This window comes from Mobula hypostoma, chromosome 2 (assembly GCF_963921235.1).
Source record: "Mobula hypostoma chromosome 2, sMobHyp1.1, whole genome shotgun sequence".
NCBI lineage: Eukaryota > Metazoa > Chordata > Chondrichthyes > Myliobatiformes > Myliobatidae > Mobula > Mobula hypostoma.
Genome location: NC_086098.1, coordinates 3,161,222 through 3,182,412, shown reverse-complemented (window position 1 = coordinate 3,182,412; position 21,191 = coordinate 3,161,222).

Here is a 21,191-nt window from a genome sequence, read left to right as displayed (position 1 = left end):
GGAGTATCAGGAGTTGGATACTTCCTTTTAAGATTCGCTTTCCTTTGCCAAATATATATCAAATTTGTTCTGCCATTCCATCATGGCTGATTTATTATCCTTTTCAATTCCATTCTCCTTCTTTCTCCCCGTATCCTTCGATGCCTTGGCTAATCAAGAATCTATCAACCTCTGCTTTAAATATACCCAATGACTTGGCCTCCACAGCTGTCTGTGATAACAAATTCCACAGATTCACCACTCTCTGGCTAAATAAATTCCTCTTCATCTCTGTTCTAAATGGACGTCCTTCTATTGTGAGTCTGTGCACTCTCATCCTCCACTCACCCACTATAGGAAAGATGCTCTCCATGTCCACTCTATCAAAGCCTTTCAATATTTGATAGATATCTTATGTCCAATGACATATTCATTTTTTTGCCACTGGCAGGTGATCATTTTGACGAACAGTACAGAATGTTTTGAAGTGTGAAATAGGAGCTACACTCTAGTTCATTTTAATTTGATTGCTCTTACAGTCAATCTCTGTAAGGTGACCAAATGTTCTTTCTTCTTCAGTCATGCTTTGTTCTGCTTCATCCACTGGTGTCTCTGTTTTCTCTCCTGCAGACTTTCCCTGTTCCATCCCTGCCAAATCTTTCCCGTAGCATGTCAGTGGTATCATTAGAACCTTGAGGAGATTTGAATGTCACCAAAGATTCCAGCTAATTCCTACAGATGCACCATGGTGAGCATTCTAACTGGTTTCATGAACGTCTGGTATGGACAGGATCAGAACGAGCTGTAGAGGTTTGAAAACTCAGCCAGCTTCATCATGGGCTCTCGAATCCTCAGCTTCAAGGAGATTTTCAAAAGGAAATGCCTTAACAAGGCAGCATCCATCATTAAGTACCCCTACCACCCAGGACATGCCCTCTTAAGATCATAAGGCCATAGGATATAAATGCTCCGCCATTTCATTATGGCTGATCCAATTTTCCTTTCAACCCCAGTGTCTTTCCTTCCCCTACCGCACCCCCCCATATCCCTTCATGTCCTGACCAATGAAAAATCTATCAATCTCTGCCTTAAATATACTGTATATATAAAGACTTGGCCTCCACAGCTGCCTGTGGCAACACATTCCACAGATTCACCACCCTCTGCCTCAAGAAGTTCCTCCTCACATACCATCGAGGACCCTGAAGGCATTGATCTACCCCTCTGCCATCAGAATTCTGAATGCACAATGAACCAACCCATCAACACTACCTCTCTTTTTTGCACAACGTATTTAATTTTTAAAATATATTTCTTATTATAATTTCTTGTGTTACCTCAACACACCTGAACATATGTGCAGTGTTCTGGTGAAGCAAGCAGCACCATTGTCATCATGGAACAGCTTTGGCTGGTGTTCCACAGGGGTCCGTGTTGGGGCCGCTTCTCTTTACATTGTACATCAACGATTTGGATTATGTAATAGATGGCTTTGTGGCTAAGTTTGCTGATGATACGAAGATAGGTGGAGGGACTGGTAGTTGCTGAGGAAACAGAGAGTCTGCAAAGAGACTTGGATAGATTGGGAGAATGGCCAAAGAAGTGGCAAATGAAATACAATATTGCAAAGTGTATGGTTATGCACTTTGGCAGAAAAAATAAACGGGCAGACTATTATTTAAATTCAAAGTTCTGAGATGCAACGGGACTTGGGAGTCCTCGTATAGGATACCCTTAAGGTTAACCTTCAGGTTGAGTCGGTGGTGAAGAAGGCGAATGCAATGTTGGCATTCATTTCTAGAGGAATAGAGTATAGGAGCAGGGATGTGATGTTGAGGCTCTATAAGGTGCTGGTGAGACCTCACTTGGAGTACTGTGGGCAGTTTTGGTCTCCTTATTTAAGAAAGGATGTGCTGACGTTGGAGAGGGTACAGAGAAGATTCACTAGAATGATTCCAGGAATGAGAGCGTTAACATATGAGGAACGTTTGTCCGCTCTTGGACTGTATTCCTTGGAGTTTAGAAGAATGAGGGGAGACCTCACAGAAACATTTCAAATGTTGAAAGGCATGGACAGAGTGGATGTGGCAAAGTTGTTTCCCATGATTGGGGGAGTCTAGTACGAGAGGGCATGACTTAAGGATTGAAGGGCGCCCATTCAGAACAGAAATGTGAAGAAATTTTTTTAGCCAGAGGGTGGTGAATCTATGAAATTTGTTGCCACGGGCAGCAGTGGAGGCCAAGTCATTGGGTGTATTTAAGACAGAGATTGATAGGTATCTGAGTAGCCAGGGCATCAAAGGTTATGGTGAGAAGGTGGGGGAATGGGACTAGATGGGAGAATGGATCAGCTCATGATAAAATGGCGGAGCAGACTCGATGGGCCGAATGGCTGACTTCTGCTCCTTTGTCTTATGATTTGTCTTATGGTTTGTCTGATTAATAACTGTTTACTTCTTCATAAAATTGTGAGTCTGTCAGGGACACACTGTATCCAGCGTTCCTGGTGCCGACTCCTCTGGGTAGCCTCTAACATAACAGCAAGAGCATTGATTTCTAAAACGTACGGTAATTTCTTCTCCCTTCCAGTTCTCTCTTTTTCTATTCCCCATTCTGGCTCCCTCTCACCCCTTCTCTCCTCCTCACCCTGCCCATCACCTCCCTCTGGTGCTCCTCCTTTTTCCCTTTGTCCATTGTTCACTGTCCTCTCCTATCAGATTCCATCATCAGCCCCTCACCTCCCAGCTTATCACTTCCCCACCTCCCTTCCCCCTTCACTGGGCTTTGGCAGCAAGCGTGTACTCTTTCCCCTATCCCCACCTTCTTATTCTTGCCTCTTCCCCCTTCCTTTCCAGTCCCGACTGCATTTTGTGTGTGTCACTGTCTCATACTTTAAACAGTTGATAGATTAGCAATAATGAAAGTGCATACCTGTGACAGAACAGAGCTCGCTCTAACTGATTGCAACCTTTATCGTCAAAAGGACATCTAAACATACAGTGAAGGGCATCATTTATATCAAATCAAATCAGCAAGGGTTGTGCTGTGCAGTCCACAAGTGTCACCACACCACACTTCCGCCACGAACGTAGCACACCCAAGTCACCAACCTGCATGGAAGGTCTTTGGACTGTGGAGGACAGAGAAAAACATACAAACGCCTTACAGACATCAGTGGGAATCAAACCCTGATCTTATAGCTGGCACTATAAGGTGTTACGCTAACTTCCCTGCTACTGTACCACCCCACGATATTCGGTTCATGGTATTTCTGCCTTTTATTAATTACTGAGGCAATTCATTGCATATTGCATATCACCGCGATAGATGAACATCCCTTTAGAGCAAAAATTAGGTGGGATTTATTTAACAAAAGGGTGGCAAATCAGTGGATTTCATTGCCAAAGATGATTGTGGAGGTCAAGTCACTGAGTATATTTAAAGCAGAGATTGATAGGTTCGTGATTAGTCAGGGCATCAAAGATTATGGTGAGAAGACAGGAGAATGGGGTTGAGAGGAATAATAAATCAGCCATGATGGAACAGCAGAGCAGTCAGTGGGCTGAATGGCCTCATTTGCTCCTATGTCTTATGGTTTTATTTACTCTTCTGTGGGTGGATACGTGCACTGGAAGTGTAATTACTTCAACAGTAGAGCCAAAGTAAGAAACATTGGCAAAATTATAATTGAATGAAAACTTGTTTGTATGGAACTCTGCAGTGCACAACATTTGAATTCTCTGGTGACAGTTGTTGCTAACAGAAGGAAGCCCCACAAGCGCAATCTCTGCCTTCCAAAGTGTAATACAGAGTTGGTGCCAAAATTCAAATTCTGTCATTCAAACACCGAGAGAAATAGAGTTTCAAGATAGAACGTGTCATGAACAATTCTGTTCGCAACTTGTGCTTGCAATTTAATTGTAATAATTGGCAAGACTGCTGCACTGGTTCGGGTTCTGTACTTGCTACACCTGCTGTCAACAAACTGGACTGTCCGATGAACAGTGGCTTATCTTGTGGCTCTGTGACTGCGATAGTGAACAGCGGGCAGGCACCGTAATGTCCTGCATACTCGATGGAATTAGACCCGATATTTGTCCCTGACTTTAGGACAGAAAAATGAGTCTGGTTTTCCATTCTTTAAATATTAGGAACATAACAAAATGAAGCAGGAATAGGTTTTCGACCCCTTTTACCTGTGTTGCCAGCCAAAAACAAGTGTAATGTGCAGTTGGTTGCAAAATTCAAATTCTGTCACTCAAAGACAGAGGGGAAGACAGGCTCAAGTGCTGAAGGGATTCAGCAGGTCAAGCAGCATCAACGAAGGGAAACAAACGTCCAACAGTTTGGGCTGAGACCCTTCGTCATGACTGGAAAGGAAGGGGGCAGAAAGAACTTCTTTGTGCATTTGAGGACTTATTTGGCTTCTGCCCACTTCGTTCCCAGTATTGATGAAGGGTCTTGGCCCAGAATATCAACTGTTCATTTCCCTGCACAGATGCTCCCTGACTCGCTGAGTTCCTCCACCAGACTTTGTGTGTGTTACTCAAGATTTCCAGGATTTGCAGAATCTCTTGTGTTTATGATGGAAGGAACATGTCACCTTTGCAATTCTGGGTTAATAATCTAAGAATGTCATTGGAACTATCCCGTTCCTTACCTTGCACAGTGTATCTGCAGAGTCTCTTGTGATTGAGAAAGACCAGCTGATCATTCACCTCAGCTCTGATGTACTGACCTGAAATCCTCTGATTCCCTTAACATCCAGAATTCCAACAGCTCTGCTGTCATTGGTTATGGAGGACAGTCGGATTATTTTGTCTTCTTTTGTTGGAATGGTTTGCTAAATAAAATTTAGATGCAAACTTCAGACATATGGTTTTGGGTGAGTTTCCAAAGGAATTAGAACATTATGAGCAGTAACACCTTCAAATGTGGAAAAGAAGGTATGTAAGTCTGGTTAATAGAAAAAATTAATCAAAGGTTTGTGTGGTCAAGCTGAAGTTCAATTTATTATACCACCAAATGAAACAACGTTCCTCCAGACCAAGGTGCACAACACAGCAAATATAACTCACACACTAGATTATAGAATAGTACAGCACAGTACAGGCCCTTCGGCCCACATTGTTGTGCCTACCCTCGAACCCTGCCTCCCGTATAACCCTCCCCCCTTAAATTCCTCCATATACTCCTTATACCTCCACACATAACACAAAAAGTAATATTACCACAAATAAATTAACAAAGTAATAGGTGTACATGCAACATAAGTCAAAGAGTAAATAGCATTACACTACTGGCGCTTTGTACATGATGACTCCTGTGTTGTGCCAGGGAGTTCAGTAGGCTCATGGTCTGGGGGAAGAAGCTGTTTCCCATCCTAACAGTTCTTGTCCTCATGCTATGGTACCTCTTGCCGGATGGTAAGGAGGTCAAAGAGATTGTTGGATGGATGATCAGAAATTCTGAGATGGAGTTTGCTGTTTTCTATAAATGGCTGTCGATGGTGATTTATTGCTACATCTGTGCTGTTTCTATTCAAACTTATTGATAATTGGTTACACCAAACTACCAAGCCACTGATAACTTCCTTTCCCATTCTCTCTAGACAGTGAATCTGCTGCTGGCAGACTTCAGTACACTGAGGCTTGTTCTTGAAAGGAAAAGTCATTGCAGACATGACTAGGACTGGAGGTCCCTGTTCAGTCTTGTGGTTGAATAGAGGGTCCTGTGCAAAATGCTCTGTGCAAAGACTGTCTTGGGTGCTTAGTTTTCTCTTTAATAATGTGTGACAAACATGCACACAATTTCCTTCTCTCTCACACACAGCCACACAGCCACATATACACTCACAGCACATGCAAATGCACATACCCTCTCACATACACAGACTGTCAGAGGCATTAGAGGTGACATAGAAGAGGGAGGGAAGCACGCTTCATGAAGACATGCTAAAAATCTGTATTTTGTTTGAATTGGTAGGTGCTGTCATAGACAGTATCCTCACGTCAGCCATGATTGTCTGGTTTCTCTCACGATACACAAAAACTACAGAGGAATGTCAGGTCAGCAGAAAAGGTCATTGTGTAGGGTCTACCATCACTGCAGGACCTGGATGTGTCCAGAACAAAGAAACGGGCTGAAATATCATTATTGTCGCTACCCACCCTGCAAACTGCCATTTCCAGAAGCTCCCTTCTGGATAGCACTACAGGGCTATTAAAGCAAAAACTTCACACCATCTTGAAAGTTTCTTCCCCCAGGTAGTTAATCTGATCAACCATTCCAGTTAGCACCCCCCCCAATCTATTACCCCATCACTGCCCTGCACTGTAAACATTTTAAACCACTTTTCATTATGCTGTTTATATTATAAGTACAGGCTGGTATTTATGTATTTATGCACATTTTATTCCATTTCGGAACTTTAACCACTAATTATATTTTTATATATTGTTTATAATTGTTGGAAGTTGTTTTTTTTACATGACACACCCTGTGACTAACACTCCACAACAAATTCCTCATACATATAAATGTCTATGGTGAATAGTCGATCCTTGATAACCTGGATACAGAGAAGCAAGAAGTTAAAGAATTAGATGCTTCGATATTAATTCTGATTACAAAAAATACGGATTGTGTTCATCCGTCTATTTGAGCTCTGAAAATATGCAACATTGCAAAATGTCTTACAGAAATTTTCAGTTAGAACATCATAAATTAGTCCAAGCAATAATCCAGCCTCATGAAGACTAATCTAATACTTCTTCTGAAATTGTTCCTTGACTAAATTGGTTTATTTACAGCAATGCTAGCAGTTAGTGATGTATTAGGTTTTAATATATGTGTGTACTGAGTGAAAATGACAGTTCTCTGCAACACTTCAGAAGCTGCATTCGAACGTGGAGGTTTATAGCACAGCAACTCCTTAATTGGTGAAATGTGAAACCAAACAGCAATGCAGACTTTTTTGTAAAAGCACAGATGGTGGAAATCTGAAAGACAAATCAAAAATACTCAGCAGATCAGGCTGCATCTGTGGAGAAAATAGCACACGCAAAATGCTGAAGGAACTCCGCAAGTCAGGCAGCAACTATGGAGAGGAATGAAGAGTTACACTTTATGAAGAAACATCAACTGTTCATTGCCTTCTATAGGTGCTGCCTGACTGGATGAAACAACATTTTCCTGTCTTTTGGCTCATGTCCACAGGTTATTTATTTAACTTAGCGATACAGCGTGGAGTAGACCCTTCTGACCCAGCAACCCCCGACATACTCAATTAACCCTCACCTAATCATGGGACTATTTGCAAGGACCAAGTCACCTACCTGGTCTTTGGACTATGGGAGGGAACTGGAACGCCAGGGAAAACCCTTGAATTTTGAATTGCACAGGGACAACTTACAGAGATTGCTGCAGAATAGGAGCAGAATGAAACTCCAAGCTCTGGAACACCCTGGGCTGTAATAACATCGTGCTACTGTTATCTCAATAGTGTAACGGTCTGCTCCAGCAGGCAGGATGAAGGAGAATCCTAAGGGCTTCTACAGGTATGTTCAGTGCAAAAGGATAGCAAAGGACAAAATTGTTCCTTTGGAAGATCAGAGAGGTAGTTGACGAGTGGAGCCAAAAGAGATGGGGGAGATCTTAAGTGGATTTTTTGCATCTCTATTTACTCAGGAGATGGACATAGAACCCACAGAAGTGAGGCAAAATGGTGTCAACTTCATGGACTCTGTACAGATTACAGAGGAGGAGGTGTTTGCTGCCCTGAGGCAAATCAGGGTGGATGAATCCTCAGGGCCTGACAAGGTGTTCCCTCGGACCCTACAGGAGACAAGTGCAGAAATTGCAGGAGCCATAGCAGAGTTATTTAAAACATCCTCAGCAACAGGAGAGGTACCGGTGGATTGGTGGATAGCTCATCTTGTTGCGTTGTTTAAGAAAGACTCTAAGAACAAGCTGGGAAATTATAGGCTGTTGAGACTGACATTAGTAGTGGGAACATTACTGGAAGGCATTCTAAAGGACTGGATATGTAAGTATTTGAATAGACATGGACTGATTAAGGACAGTCAACATGACTATGTGCATGGTAGGTCATGTCGAACAAATCTTATAGAGTATCTTGAGGAATCTAGATGGAAAGTGGATGAAGGCAAGGCAGTGGATGTTGTCTACATGGACTTTAGCAAGGCATCTGACAAGGTCCCGCATGGGAGGTAGGTCAAGAAAGTTCAGTCACTTAGCATTCAAGATGAGGTAGGAAATTGGATTATATATTGGCTTCATAGAAGAAGCCAGTGAGTGGTAGTAGATGGTTGCCTCTCTGACCAGAAACCCGTGATGAGTGATGTGCTGCGGGGATCGATGCTAGGTTCTTTGTTGTTTGTCATCTACATCAATGATCTGGATGATAATGTAGTAAACTGGATCAGTAAATTTGTAGATGACGCCAAGATTGGGGGTGTAGTGGACAGTGAGGAAGGCTATCATGGATTGGAGAGGGATCTGCATCAGCTGGAAAAAAAGGCTGAAAGACGGCAGATGGAATTTAATGCAGACACGTGTGTGGACCAGCCGGGGTAGGTTTTACACAGTGAATGGTAGGAAAGAGGGATCTGGGAATACAGATACATAATTCCTTGAAAGTGGCATCATAAATAGACAGGCTCATAAAAAAAGGGTTTGGCACATTAGCCTTCATAAATCATATAACCATATAACAATTACAGCACAGAAATAGGCCATCTCAGCCCTTCTAGTCCGTGCCGAACTCTTACTCTCACCTAGTCGCACCAACCTGCACTCAGCCCATAACCCTCCATTCCTTTCCTGTCCGTATAGCTGTCAATGCATTGTGTACAAGATTTGGGATGTTATGTTGAAATTGTATAAGACATTGCCTAATATGGACTATTGCATCCAGTTTCGGTCACCTACCTACAGGAAAGATGTAAATAAGATTGAAGAAGTATAGAGAAAATTTACAAGGGTGTTGCCAGGACTTGAGGACCTGAGTTATAGGGAAAGGTTGACTCGGTTTGGACTTTATTCCCTAGAATATAAAAAGATTAAGAGGAGATTGATAGAGGTATACAAAATTATGAGGGGTATAGATAAGGTAAATGCAAGCAGGCTGCCAGTGCAAGTGGCGGATGCAGGTTCAGTTTCGATATTTAAGAGAAATTTGGATAAGGTAACTTGGGAGGGGTATAGAGGTCTGTGGTCCAGGTACAGTTTGGCTTGGCATGGACTAGATGGGCCAAAGGGCCTGTTACTGTGCTGTAGTGTTCTATGACTCTGTGACTCTAAGAAGAAGACCTTCCAAATGGACTGATTCTGGAGCTTTCTAAGAGCATAGTTGCAGTCCAAAGAGCAGTTAGTTGATTGGAAAAAAATCATCAGAGGGGAACAAATGTTGGAATGATAATACATATCAGCAAAACAGTATTATGTACGTCATAATGCAATGTGTGTTGGCGCATGGCCAAGTGGTTAGGGCGTCGGTCTAGTGATTTGAAGGTCGCTAGTTCAAGCCTTGGCTGGGGCAGCGTGTGTGTCCTTGAGCAAGGCACTTAACCACACATTGCTCTGCGACGACACCGCTGCCAAGCTGTATAGGTCCTAATGCCCTTCCCTTGGACAACATTGGTGTCGTGGAGAGGGGAGACTTGCAGTATGGGCAACTGCCAGTCTTCCATACAACCTTGCCCAGGCCTGTGCCCTGGAAACCTTCCAAAGCGCAAATCCATAGTCTCACAAGACTAACGGATGCCTATATAAAAAAAGTGTGATGTGAACCTCAAGTCTGGTTCAGTGTCAATTTCCAACTGTGCCAGTGAAAGGGTAGGGAGACAATGGTTCAGGCACAGAATCTATGGAGGCCACAGGAACATTCATTGTTTTTGGAGGCTGAGCAGAAAAGTTGACTAAATTTGTCAGTACACAACAAATTAATCTTTTCCTTTTTTTGATCATCTTAGACAGAAGTTGTTTTACAATATTGTACTAAACAAAATAAGAAATTCCATTTACAAATTGATCATGGAAACAGAATAGTTATTTTTCTTCATTCGATAAAAACATTGAAAATAACTTGCCTTATTCCAGAAATACAATGCTAATTTGAATGTGAGATGTAATATACAATTATAGCTTTACAGGCTGTGTAATATTTAATATTAATAGCTCAATATTAACACAAGTTTTCATGATTTGTTCTATTTGATCAAATAAAAGATATATTTAATTTAATACAATTGGGTTACTGTTGAGTATGAAGTTCAATTCTGTTACCTCTCCTGGTGTAATGCTTTATAAATGTCAGAAACTGAGTTTCCTCTTCTTAGCAACTGGCTCTTCGGCTGAACCCTACTGTGATTATATTGTACATTTACAGAAAGCTGAGTCTTGTTATTATAATGTCCTACCATTCCCACAACAGAACTAATGCTGAGAATCAGCATTAGTTTTTCCAATACAAGTCCTGGTTTCCATCATGGGTGTGTTTGCCTGGGTTTCCCGTTGCCCCTGTATTGGTCTAGGAAAATTTCTCTTGAGTCCAATGAGGTCGAACACCTTCTTGCTCTAAGTTGGCAAGTCTGCCCATTTCCACAGATGTACCATGGAGAGCATCCTAACTGATCGCACAACCATCTAGTATGGAGGGGGCCCTGCACTACATCAGAAAAAAGGTGCAGAGGGTTGCAGAATCAGACAGCTCCATCGTGGGCACCAGCCACCCCATTATCAAGGCCATCTTTAAAAGGCGATGTCTCAAGAGGGAGCATCCATCATTAAGGACCCTCACCATCCAGGGCATGCCCTCTACTCATTACCACCATCAGTGGTGAGGTACAGAAGCCTGAAGACACACACTCGACATTTTAGGAACAGCTTCTTTCCCTCCGCCATCAGATTTCTGAATGGACAATGAACCCACTCATGAATATTACCTCACTATTTTTGCTGTATTTTTGCACACCTTACTTAATTTAATTTATTTATACAGTATATATATTTCTGCTGAAGTGTCTCAGCCTGAAACGTCGACTATACCCTTTTCTATAGATGCTAGCTGCCCTACTGAGCTCCTCCAGCACTTTGTGTGTATTGCAAGGTAGAGCAGTGGATGTGGTGTACTGTGTATTGATTTCAGTAAAGTGTTTGATAAGGTTCCCATCAGGCACCTTCTTCAGCTCTTCACGTTTTCCAAATATCATCCCCCACACACCCACTCACCTGGCTTCATCTATCATCTTCTAGGTTTTACACTCTCCACCCCCCCCCCCCACCACCACACCTTCTTATTCTCGCTTCTTTCTCCTTCCTTTGCAGTCCCAATGAAGGATCTCAGCCTGAAACATCGACTCTGTTCCTATCCGTAAATGCTGTCTGACCTGCTGAGTTCCTCCGGTATTTTGTGTGTGTTACATTTGATAAGGTTCCCCATGGTAGACTCTTTCAGAAAGTCAGGAGGCGTGGAATCTGGGGAAACTTGTCTGTGTGGATTCAGAATTGGATTGAAAAGGCAGATCAGAGGGTTGATGGCTGGATTCTAAGCAATTTGAAGGACCTCAGGGATCTTGGGATTCACATCCATACATTGTTCAATGTTGCCATGCAACTTGATAGGTTTGTGAAGAAGGAGTATGTTGTGTTGTTTTGTCATTAGTCGGGGGATTGAGTTCAGGAGCTGTGAGGTAATGTTGCAGATCTATGAAACACTGGTTAGATCACACATGGAGTATTGCGTTGAGCTCTGGCCCTCTCATTATAGAAGGATAAAACCATAAGACATAGGAGCAGAATTAGGCCATTTGGCCCGTCGAATTATCTCTGCCATTCAATTGTGGCCGATCATTTTTTCCCCTCCTCAGCCTTCTCCCTGTAACCTTTGATGCAGTGTCAAGTCAAGAACTTATCAACCTGCCTTAAATACACTTAACTACCTAGCCTCTACAGCTGCCTGTGGTAACAAAATCCACAAATTCACCATCCCCTGGCGAAAGAAATTTTTCCGCTCTGTTTTAAATGGATGCCCTCTATCTTGAGGCTGTGCACTCTTGTCCTAAACTCTCCCACCATGGAAAACATCCTTTCCACATCTACTCTGTCTAGGCCTTTCAACATTCGAAAGGTTTCAATGAGATCCCCCCTCATTCTCCTAAATTCCAGTGAGTACAGACCCAAAGCCATCAAATGTTCCTCATTTGATAACCCTTTCATTCCCGGAATCATCCTCGTGAGCCTCATCCTCACTACCCTCTCCAATGCCAACCGTCTCCAGATCAGCAGTTTCTGAGATACTCAAACAACCCAATTAAGCACTAACAAACTTTCCACAGTCAAAGCCACTTAGATTACATTTCTTCCCCATTCTGATGTTTGATCTAAACAGGAACTGAACCTCTTGACTATGTCTATATGCTTTTATTTATTGAGTTGCTTCCGCATGATTGGCTGATTAGATATTTGCACTAACAAGCAAGTGTACAGGTGTACCTAATAAAGTGGCCACTGAGTGAACGTCTTTTGATGAAACCTTCAGTACTGTGAAATTTTCTGTTTTACTTTTGGGAACTGTCCCATTTATTGACAACGTAGCCAAGCACACATTTTCCCTCATAATCTATCTTTGTTCTATAAACAGTTTTCAGGGAATTCACACTCAAAGCTGTATCTTGTGAAATAAATAAATGGAATAATGAAAGCCATCCATACTTGTGGCAGAGGACTGTATTCACAAAAAAATCTTACTTTTACTTGACACCTTGAAGCAGGAAAAATTCTTCAGGGGCTTATGCTGAAATTTGAGGTAGTACAGATAAATGATTGACACTTTTGTATCACATAAGAAGGCTAACATGAGCAAAAAGATTCAGCTTGAAATACAGCTCTCCAGTCGAAAGTGCAGATGTGTTCGTTTTCAGTCGAAAGAAAGCCTACAGTAGCTGTGACTTTTAATGCCTCTCTGATATAGTGAAGGAGTTTAAAGGACGATTGAGCAGAATTCTCCCCGACTCAGTCTCTGAGACCCTGCCTGATCCTCAAGGAAGATAGTTTGCTAAAGACTCATTTGAACGCTGAGTATTCAAATCAGAGATCAGCACAGAGGAAACCAATGCAGTTTTTAATGTTTGTCTGAGGCAGGATTTTCCATTGACATAAATGTGGTGTTGTGATCTGCTCATATTCTCAGAATCAGTATCAGGTTTAATATCTACATTCTGTGAAATTTGTTGATGTGTGTCAGCAGTACATTGCAATACATAATAATAAAATACTACAAATTTCAATAAAATTTGATAATATAAATGACAGTGCAAAAGGAGAGAACAATGTAGTGAGGTAGAGTACATGAGTTCACTGTCCATTCAGAAATCTGATGGTGGAGGGGAAGAAGCTGTTCCTGAATCACTGAGTGTCTGTCTTCAGGCTCCTGTGCCTCCTCCCTGATGGCAGCATTGAGAAGGGGGCATGTCCTGGGTGAAGGTGATCCTTAACGATGGATGCCACTTTTTTGAGACATCACTTTTTGAAGACACCCTCAATGGTGGGGAGTCTGGTGCCCATTTTGGAGTTGACTGAGTTTTCAATGCTCTGCAGCTTTTTCTGATCCCGTTGAGTGCTCTCTCCATTACCAGACTGTGATACAACCAGTTAAAATGCTCTCCACAGTACGTCTGTAGAAATGTGCTAGAGTCCTTAGTGACATACCTGCTCTCCTCAAACTCATGATGAAATATAGCTGCTGCTGTGCCTTCTTTGTAATTGCATCAATATATTGGGCCCAGGATGGGATAGATCTTCAGAAATGGGCATCCAGGAATTTAAAACTACTCACACCGTCCACTGCTGATCCCTCTGTGAGGACTGATGTGTAAATAATTCTACGTACTAAAGAATTCTTTCTCTTCTTCAGCTGAGTGTGTGGAGATTTCTGGAGGGTCAGTGATACTTTGCTCACTCGCTTCTTTTTCAAGAAGGACCATGGTTCAGGTTCTCCTGCTACTGGACTGGGAGGGCACAGGTTGGGTGAAGAAGCCCCTCAATTATTGTAGTAATTGAGTTCAAAGCAAATTTATTATCAAAGTGCATATATGTCACCATACATAGCCCTGAGATTAATTTTCTTGCAGGCATACATAGTAGTAACTGTCCTGTTGGTTCTAAGAAATGTAATGGTAGTTGGCCGTCATATCCGATAATGACAGGAAACCTGTGCAGGAGAGTTTTTAACGTGGAAAAACCATTGCACTGGGGCAGTTTCACTTTCTCAAGCTCAGAAGTCCAGGTCTACTGGTATGAGTAGTTGTCACATTTGGGATCTTCCTTGGTTGCAGTGGATGATATGACTTCTGTGCCTCGTCACGCCCTTCGCTCTCCATGGAGAGATGCAAAGCAGCTTCCGGGCCGTTGGATCTCACTGTAGATCTCATCTGCCCAGCCTGCCAAAGCTGACTTCACATGTTAAGAGACGAATGTCCCTATCTCACTGGGGTATGAGGCTCGCTGGCTGCCCTCACCTGGTTGAAGTGGTGTACGGGGGTGTGGCATGCAGGCATCTATTTAGAGCCACAGGTGAGAGGTGAGTGTCCAGTGGGGATCAAGGGTGAGTGAGCTGCCCCAGAATGGACACAACAAGCCCCTTCACCAGAGGTGCTACCCCTCCCTGGACGCCCCATACACCCCAAGGAATATAATAGAACACCATTTAACAGCTTAGATTATGAGAACACTCAGTCCTCTTTTATTGTCATTTAGAAATGCATACATGCATTAAGAAATGATACAATGTTTCTCCGGAGTGATATCACAGAAAACAAGACAGACCAAAGACTAACACTGACAAAACCACATAATTATACCATATAGTTACAGCAGTGCAAAGCAATACCATAATTTGATGGAGAACAGTCCATAGGCACGGTAAATAAAATAGCTTGACAATAGCTTGATAATAAATGTAAAAATGAGCTTGCCCATTATGGGATAGGATGCTCTATGATTTTCTCTGAGTATCCTCCAGACAAGAGATATAAATTATAAAATTAAGTTCTAGGTACAGACGAGATGTCAGGGGTAAGTTTTTTACGCAGGGAGTGGTGAGTGCGTGGAATGGGCTGCTGGCTATGGTGGCGGAGGTGGAAATGATAGGGTCTTTTAAGAGGCTCCTGGATAGGTACATGGAGCTGAGAAAAATAGAGGGCTGTGGGTAAGCCTAGGTAGTTCTAAGGTTCGGCACAACTTTGTGGGGCAAAGGGCTTGTGTTGTGCTGTAGGTTTTCTATGCTTCTATGTTTCTTTTGTTCAGCATTTGCTCATAAGTTTGTTAATGATAAAGGTTTTAAATCAGATTGAACATTTCATGACATTGAACTCAAGCAATTTTAATTACAATGTACAAGGGTTTTAGCTGTTTGCTAATTATGTCAAAGTTATACAGTGTAGATGATGAAATCAATATATATAGATTTACAGCTTTATAGTTGTAGGCCTCCATTGGTAAGTGTCGACCATGGATGTTGTGTCTCAGCTGTCTAGGTTTGCAGGCCAGGGCAGTACAATATGAAAAGCAAGCTCCCCCTCTCCACTCATCTGATGAACCCAAAGGAACAGCAGAAACTGATACAGTTTGGCAGCTGCAGTGTTGCAGGAGTTGAACAAAATGTAGGACTGCCTTAGGGTCTCCAGCTCCAGATTTTTCCCTCAGGGATTATTCCCAAAGCCTTCCCCATGAGTGGGTATAGTCCCAAGGTAGCGGAGGTTTGAGATCAGAGGTTTTCTTCTCCTAGATGAGTTGTCAACCACAGCTGACGAGGCAGCACCCCTCCTCTCAGTAGAAGTGGCTCTACCAGGCTCAGTAACTAAGCCACTCGTGCAGGCCAGGAGCTGGACTTGATTGTCAGAGGCTATTCGAGACATACACCAATGGGAGCATTTAATAGATCGTGGGAGCTTATCCCCACTACTTAACCCAGCTGTAACAGCCTTAAAGAAACAAATTGCAGCGTGAGAAAGGGTCTCGGCCCAGAACATCGACTGGTTACTCTTCTCCATAGATGCTGCCTCACTGGCCTCCTGAGTTCCTCCAGCATTGTGCGTGTGCTGCTCGGAGTACTGTGCTCAGTTCTGGTCATCTCAGTTGTCACGTGACCGGCAACAATGAATATAGAAATGAGTAAGAGTTTATAAACAAATAAACATTTATTAAACTCTGCTCAATACTAGTCAAAGGATAAACAAACGAAAACCTTAACCGGAAGTAAACTGCTATGCGGCCACTTAACAAACCGCCAGACTCAGTACTAGTTCTCAAAGCGGTAAATGCTTTAATTGGAACATAGTTCTTAGAATGGTAAATCTGAAAGTCCAAGATATTTATACAGTCAATAAGGAGAGACTTTCCTGAAGTAAAGAATTCCTCGCGACTGGATGTTACTGTCGATCCCAGCCGGAATCTGCCTTGTCCGCAGGATTCACGACGACGGAAATAAAAACATAAAATGGTTTAAAGGCACTGACCTTTTTCTCTGTAGAATAGACAAGATACTGCACAACCTTTTCTGCTTTAGCAGAGGTTATCTCATGCAGATCACTCTTTCTTGAACGAATTCAATAATGGTCGATCCTCTCCAAAACCGCCGAACGACTCCTTCAGGTTCCCGTCTTCAAATCTGGCAGCTATTGGTGAAACTGCTGGCCCAACACTTCTATACCTTACAATACTTTATACTTTATTGTTGCCAAACAATTGATACTAGAGCGTACAATCATCACAGTGATATTTGATTCTGCTCTTCATGCTCCCTGGAGTACAAGTCGATAGTAAATATTAAAAATTTACATTATAAATCATAAATAGAAAATAGAAAAGGGAAAGTAAGGTAGTGCAAAAAAACCGAGAGGCAGGTCCGGATATTTGGAGGGTACGGCCCAGATCCGGGTCAGGATCCGTTCAGCAGTCTTATCACAGTTGGAAAGAAGCTGTTCCCAAATCTGGCCGTATGACAGTAAAACTCCATTTTAAAATTAAACTGCATCAATAGGGCAAATACGCAGCATACTGGAGTATCTCACTGACGATTTAAACTGAAAACTAACTGCGTCACCAGGGGTCTACCCTTACATATCTGGTGAGAACAGGTCATCACATGACCTCACATTGGTGGGAAAATTACATCATGTGACCTCCACAAGACCATTTACTTCATCCTCATAAGGCAGTCACAAGATATCCATGAGGCATGTAACACAGTATAGGAAGGATGTAGAGGCTTCGTAGAGGCTTCAGAGAGGGTGCAGAGGAGATTTACCAAATACTGCCTGGATTAGAGAGCATGTTTTATGAAGAGATGTTGAGCGAGTTCAGATTTTTCTCTTTGGAGTGAAGAGTAGACTTGATAGAGGTGTACAAGATGAAGTGCTACACAGATGGAGTGGACAGCCAAGGATTTTTTCCTGAGGTGGAAATAGATAATACCAGGTGGTATAATTTTAAAGTGATTGGTGTAAAATATTGGGGGGATGTCAGAGATAAGTTTTTTACACAGAGAGTGGTGGGTGTGTGGAACACACTGCTGCAGGGGTGGGAGAGGCAGATACATTAGTGGCATTTAGGAAACTCCTAGATGGGCACATAGGTGATAAAAAAAATGGAGAGCTGTGTGGGAGGGAAGCATCAGATTGATCTTGGTGTCAGATACAAGCTCAGCACAACATCGTGGGCTGTAGGGCCTGTACTATGATGTAACATTGCATATTCTATTAAATAATTTAGGATTTGCTTTAAATATCAGTGAAAACTTTCTGCAGGTGTCAGAATATTTATTTTATTGGGATGCCTTCTTAATCATTTTTGTCCAGTCTTTTTGAGCATGTGAATATTTCCTACTGTGATACAATATTTTTTTGCATGTAATTAATATAAATTAATATAATTAACATTATATCTTCACTCTACCCTTGGCACAGAACTACAATTTTGTCATTCCACATGACATGTCCAATACATTTTCACAGTGTATTGTGGTGCTCTGGCACATTCCAAAATCATTCATTGAGGAGCTCTATAAATTTATATTTTTCCCAGCCTTATTGCATAACTCTAAATTCCAGTAATTTCTCTTTCCTCCCCCTTCTTCCTTTTTCCATTTCCCCATTCTGGCTCTTCTCTTATCCTTCTTCTACTCACTTGCCCATCACTTCCCTCTGGTGGCACTCCGCCTTCCCTTTCTCCCATTGTCAGATCTCCTCTCCTATCAGATTCCTTCTTCTTCAGCCCTTTACCTCTTACACCTATCACCTGTCAGCTTCTTACTTCATGACTCTCCCACCTACCCAGGATGCTGCCTGCATTAGCAAACATGTTTTATGAGATAGTAAACACAAAATAATCTGCAGATGCTGGGGTCAAAGCAACACTCACAACGTGCTGGAGAAACTCAGCAGGTCAGGCAGCATCCGTGGAAAAGGTCGGTCGACGTTTCGGGCCGTCCTGACGAAGGGTTCTGGCCCGAAACGTCGACCAATCTTTTCCATGGATGCTGCCCGACCTGCTGAGTTCCTCCAGTGTGTTGTGAGTGTTTTTATGAGATAGGTTGAGTGAAACGTATTGTTTTGTGCTAACCATCAACGTTGTGCCGGGGGGCAGCTGACAAGTGTGGCCATGCTTGCAGTGCCAATATCGCACACCCATATCTCACAAACTCTAACCCGTAGGCCTTTGGAATGTGGGGGAAACTCGGAGAAAAACCACACTGTCAGGGGTAGAACATACAAACACCTCCAGGCAGCGGCGGGAACTGAACTCTCATCTCTGATTGATGCTACAATAAAGTATCATGGTAACTGCGATGCTAGCATGTCCTGATGGTGCTCTCTGGTTTCAGTTGGCTCTGCTGAAGATGGTTTTCAAAGCAGGAAGTGCAACTAAATACTCTATTAACAACACATTTTCTGTGGAAACAATCACTGCAAACAATAAAGAAGTGAGTGGAGGTGAGGCTGATCTGAGGTCGAGGCATATGGGTGCGAGATAGATTTGGAGTGAAATTGAGGCATGTTCGAGTGGCCGGAGTGAAGTCGAGACATGTTCAAGATGAAGTCAGAGCTGGAGCAAGCAAGGTGGAGAAAGTCTGAATGGAGGGGGGCAGATTCGTGGCCCGTCCACTTACATTGAGAGTAGGGTTGGATTGATCTAAGTGCCAGGTCAATTTGGAAAGGTTGAGTATGGGCCGGAACATGGTGACGGGGTCCAGGCCTGGAGCGTATTGCTGCAGCAAGGCCTGGTTCCAAGAGTGAGAGATGACCTGGTGTTTAGACAATTTAAACTCTGGGTCAGATGGGCTGAAATGACAGGGTGTCGGGACCAGAGGTGAAGGTCAGTACTGGTTCTGCTTCACAACATTTTCTCCACATTGCTTGGCGCTGAGGCTCTGGCTACTCCAGACTCCCGGCCTGCGAGCTTCGTGGCAGTTTGCCCAGCTGTGTGATGTACTGAGGCTGAAGCTGAGGCTATGGGCTGACTCCATCAGCTCCGGGCTCCAGGTTCCGGGTCTATGGGCTCAATTTCATTCTGAATGCTGTTGCTTGCTTTTACTGTTTGCACGATTTGTGTTTTTTCTCTTTCTCTGTACATTGGGTGCTGGTCTTTTTTTTAAATTGGGTTCTTTTGGGTTTCTTGCTTTGTGGCTGCCAGTAAGCAGATGTATAATAAGGTTGTATAATTTATATATTCTGTGACAATAAGTGTACTTTGAACTTTGTATGTTCACCAGTGACTACATTTTTGGCCATTTCTACAAGTGCCTGGAAATTCTATTGCAAAACACTACTGCTTTATCACCTCCATCCAACTGAAAATTCAGAGTACAATCCAATTAATATAATTCCCTGCTTATTTCACATCCCCCTGAAAATTCAGCTAGACACTCCACAATTGTGAAAACAGCCATAAGCCATTATGAAGTGAATCCAGTGATTGGACAATGCAAATTTCAGAATATTATCACAGAACTTGGACCCTGCTGGCTTAGTAATGCACATTAATGGTTAGTTCCAGGAGAATACTGTCTACTAACAGAGTGCCAAACTGGGATACCCTCCAAACATTTCAAGAAGATACATTTATTGTCCTGGTGGCTGTCTTCAGTCAATTCCTAATCACTCATCCCATCCCACCTCTTCCTCAAGGTTCCAAGGCTCTAGTCTCCAAAGTGAAAATCAAAGTCAAAGTCAATTTAATATAAAAGTACATCTATGTCACCAAGTACAACCCTGAGATTCAATTTATTGTGGCCATTTACATATATAAATACAATAGAATTTCTGAAAAACAATTATCCATAAACAAAGTCTGAAAAGAGAAGACAAAATGTGCAAATAAAAAATAAAAAATACTGAGAACATTGAGTCCCTGAAAGTGAGTCCGCATGTTGTAGAATCAGTTCAGAGTCGTGGTGAGTGAAGTTATCCATGCCAGTTCAGGAACCTGATGGTTGAGGGGAAATAACTGTCCCTGAATCTGGTGATGGGGGCTTAAGGCTTCTGTATGTCCTTCCTGATGGCAGCAGTGAGAAGAGAGCATGGCCTGGATGGTGGGCTCCTTGATGATGGATGCTCTTTCCTTCTGGCAGTGTTCCATGAATGTGTGCACAATGGTGGGGAGGACTTTGCCTTTGATGCACTGGGAACTTGGGTCTGGAGAGGTTCTCACCTCTAATCCCATGCTGATACATGGAAAACATACAGCACAGTACAGGCCCTTCTTCCCACAAAGCTCTGCCAACATGTCCCTACCTTAGAACTACCTAGGCTTTACCTATAGCCCTCTCTTTTCCTAAGCTCCATTTATCCATCCAGGAGTCTCTTAAAAGACCCTATCGTTTCCGCCTCCACCACCGCTGCCGGCAGCCCATTCCACACACTCACCACTCTCTGCTTAAAAAACTTACCCCAACATCTCCTCTGTACCTACTTCCAAGCACCTTAAAACTGTGCCCTCTCATGCTAGCCATTTCAGCCCTGGAAAAAAGCCTCTGACTATCCACATGATCAATGCTTCTCATTATCTTGTACACCTCTATCAAGTCACCTCTCATCCTCTGTCGCTCCAAGGAGAAAAGGCCGAGTTCGCTCAACCTATTCTCATAAGGCATGCTCCCCAATCCAGGCAACATCCTTGTAAATCTCTTCTGC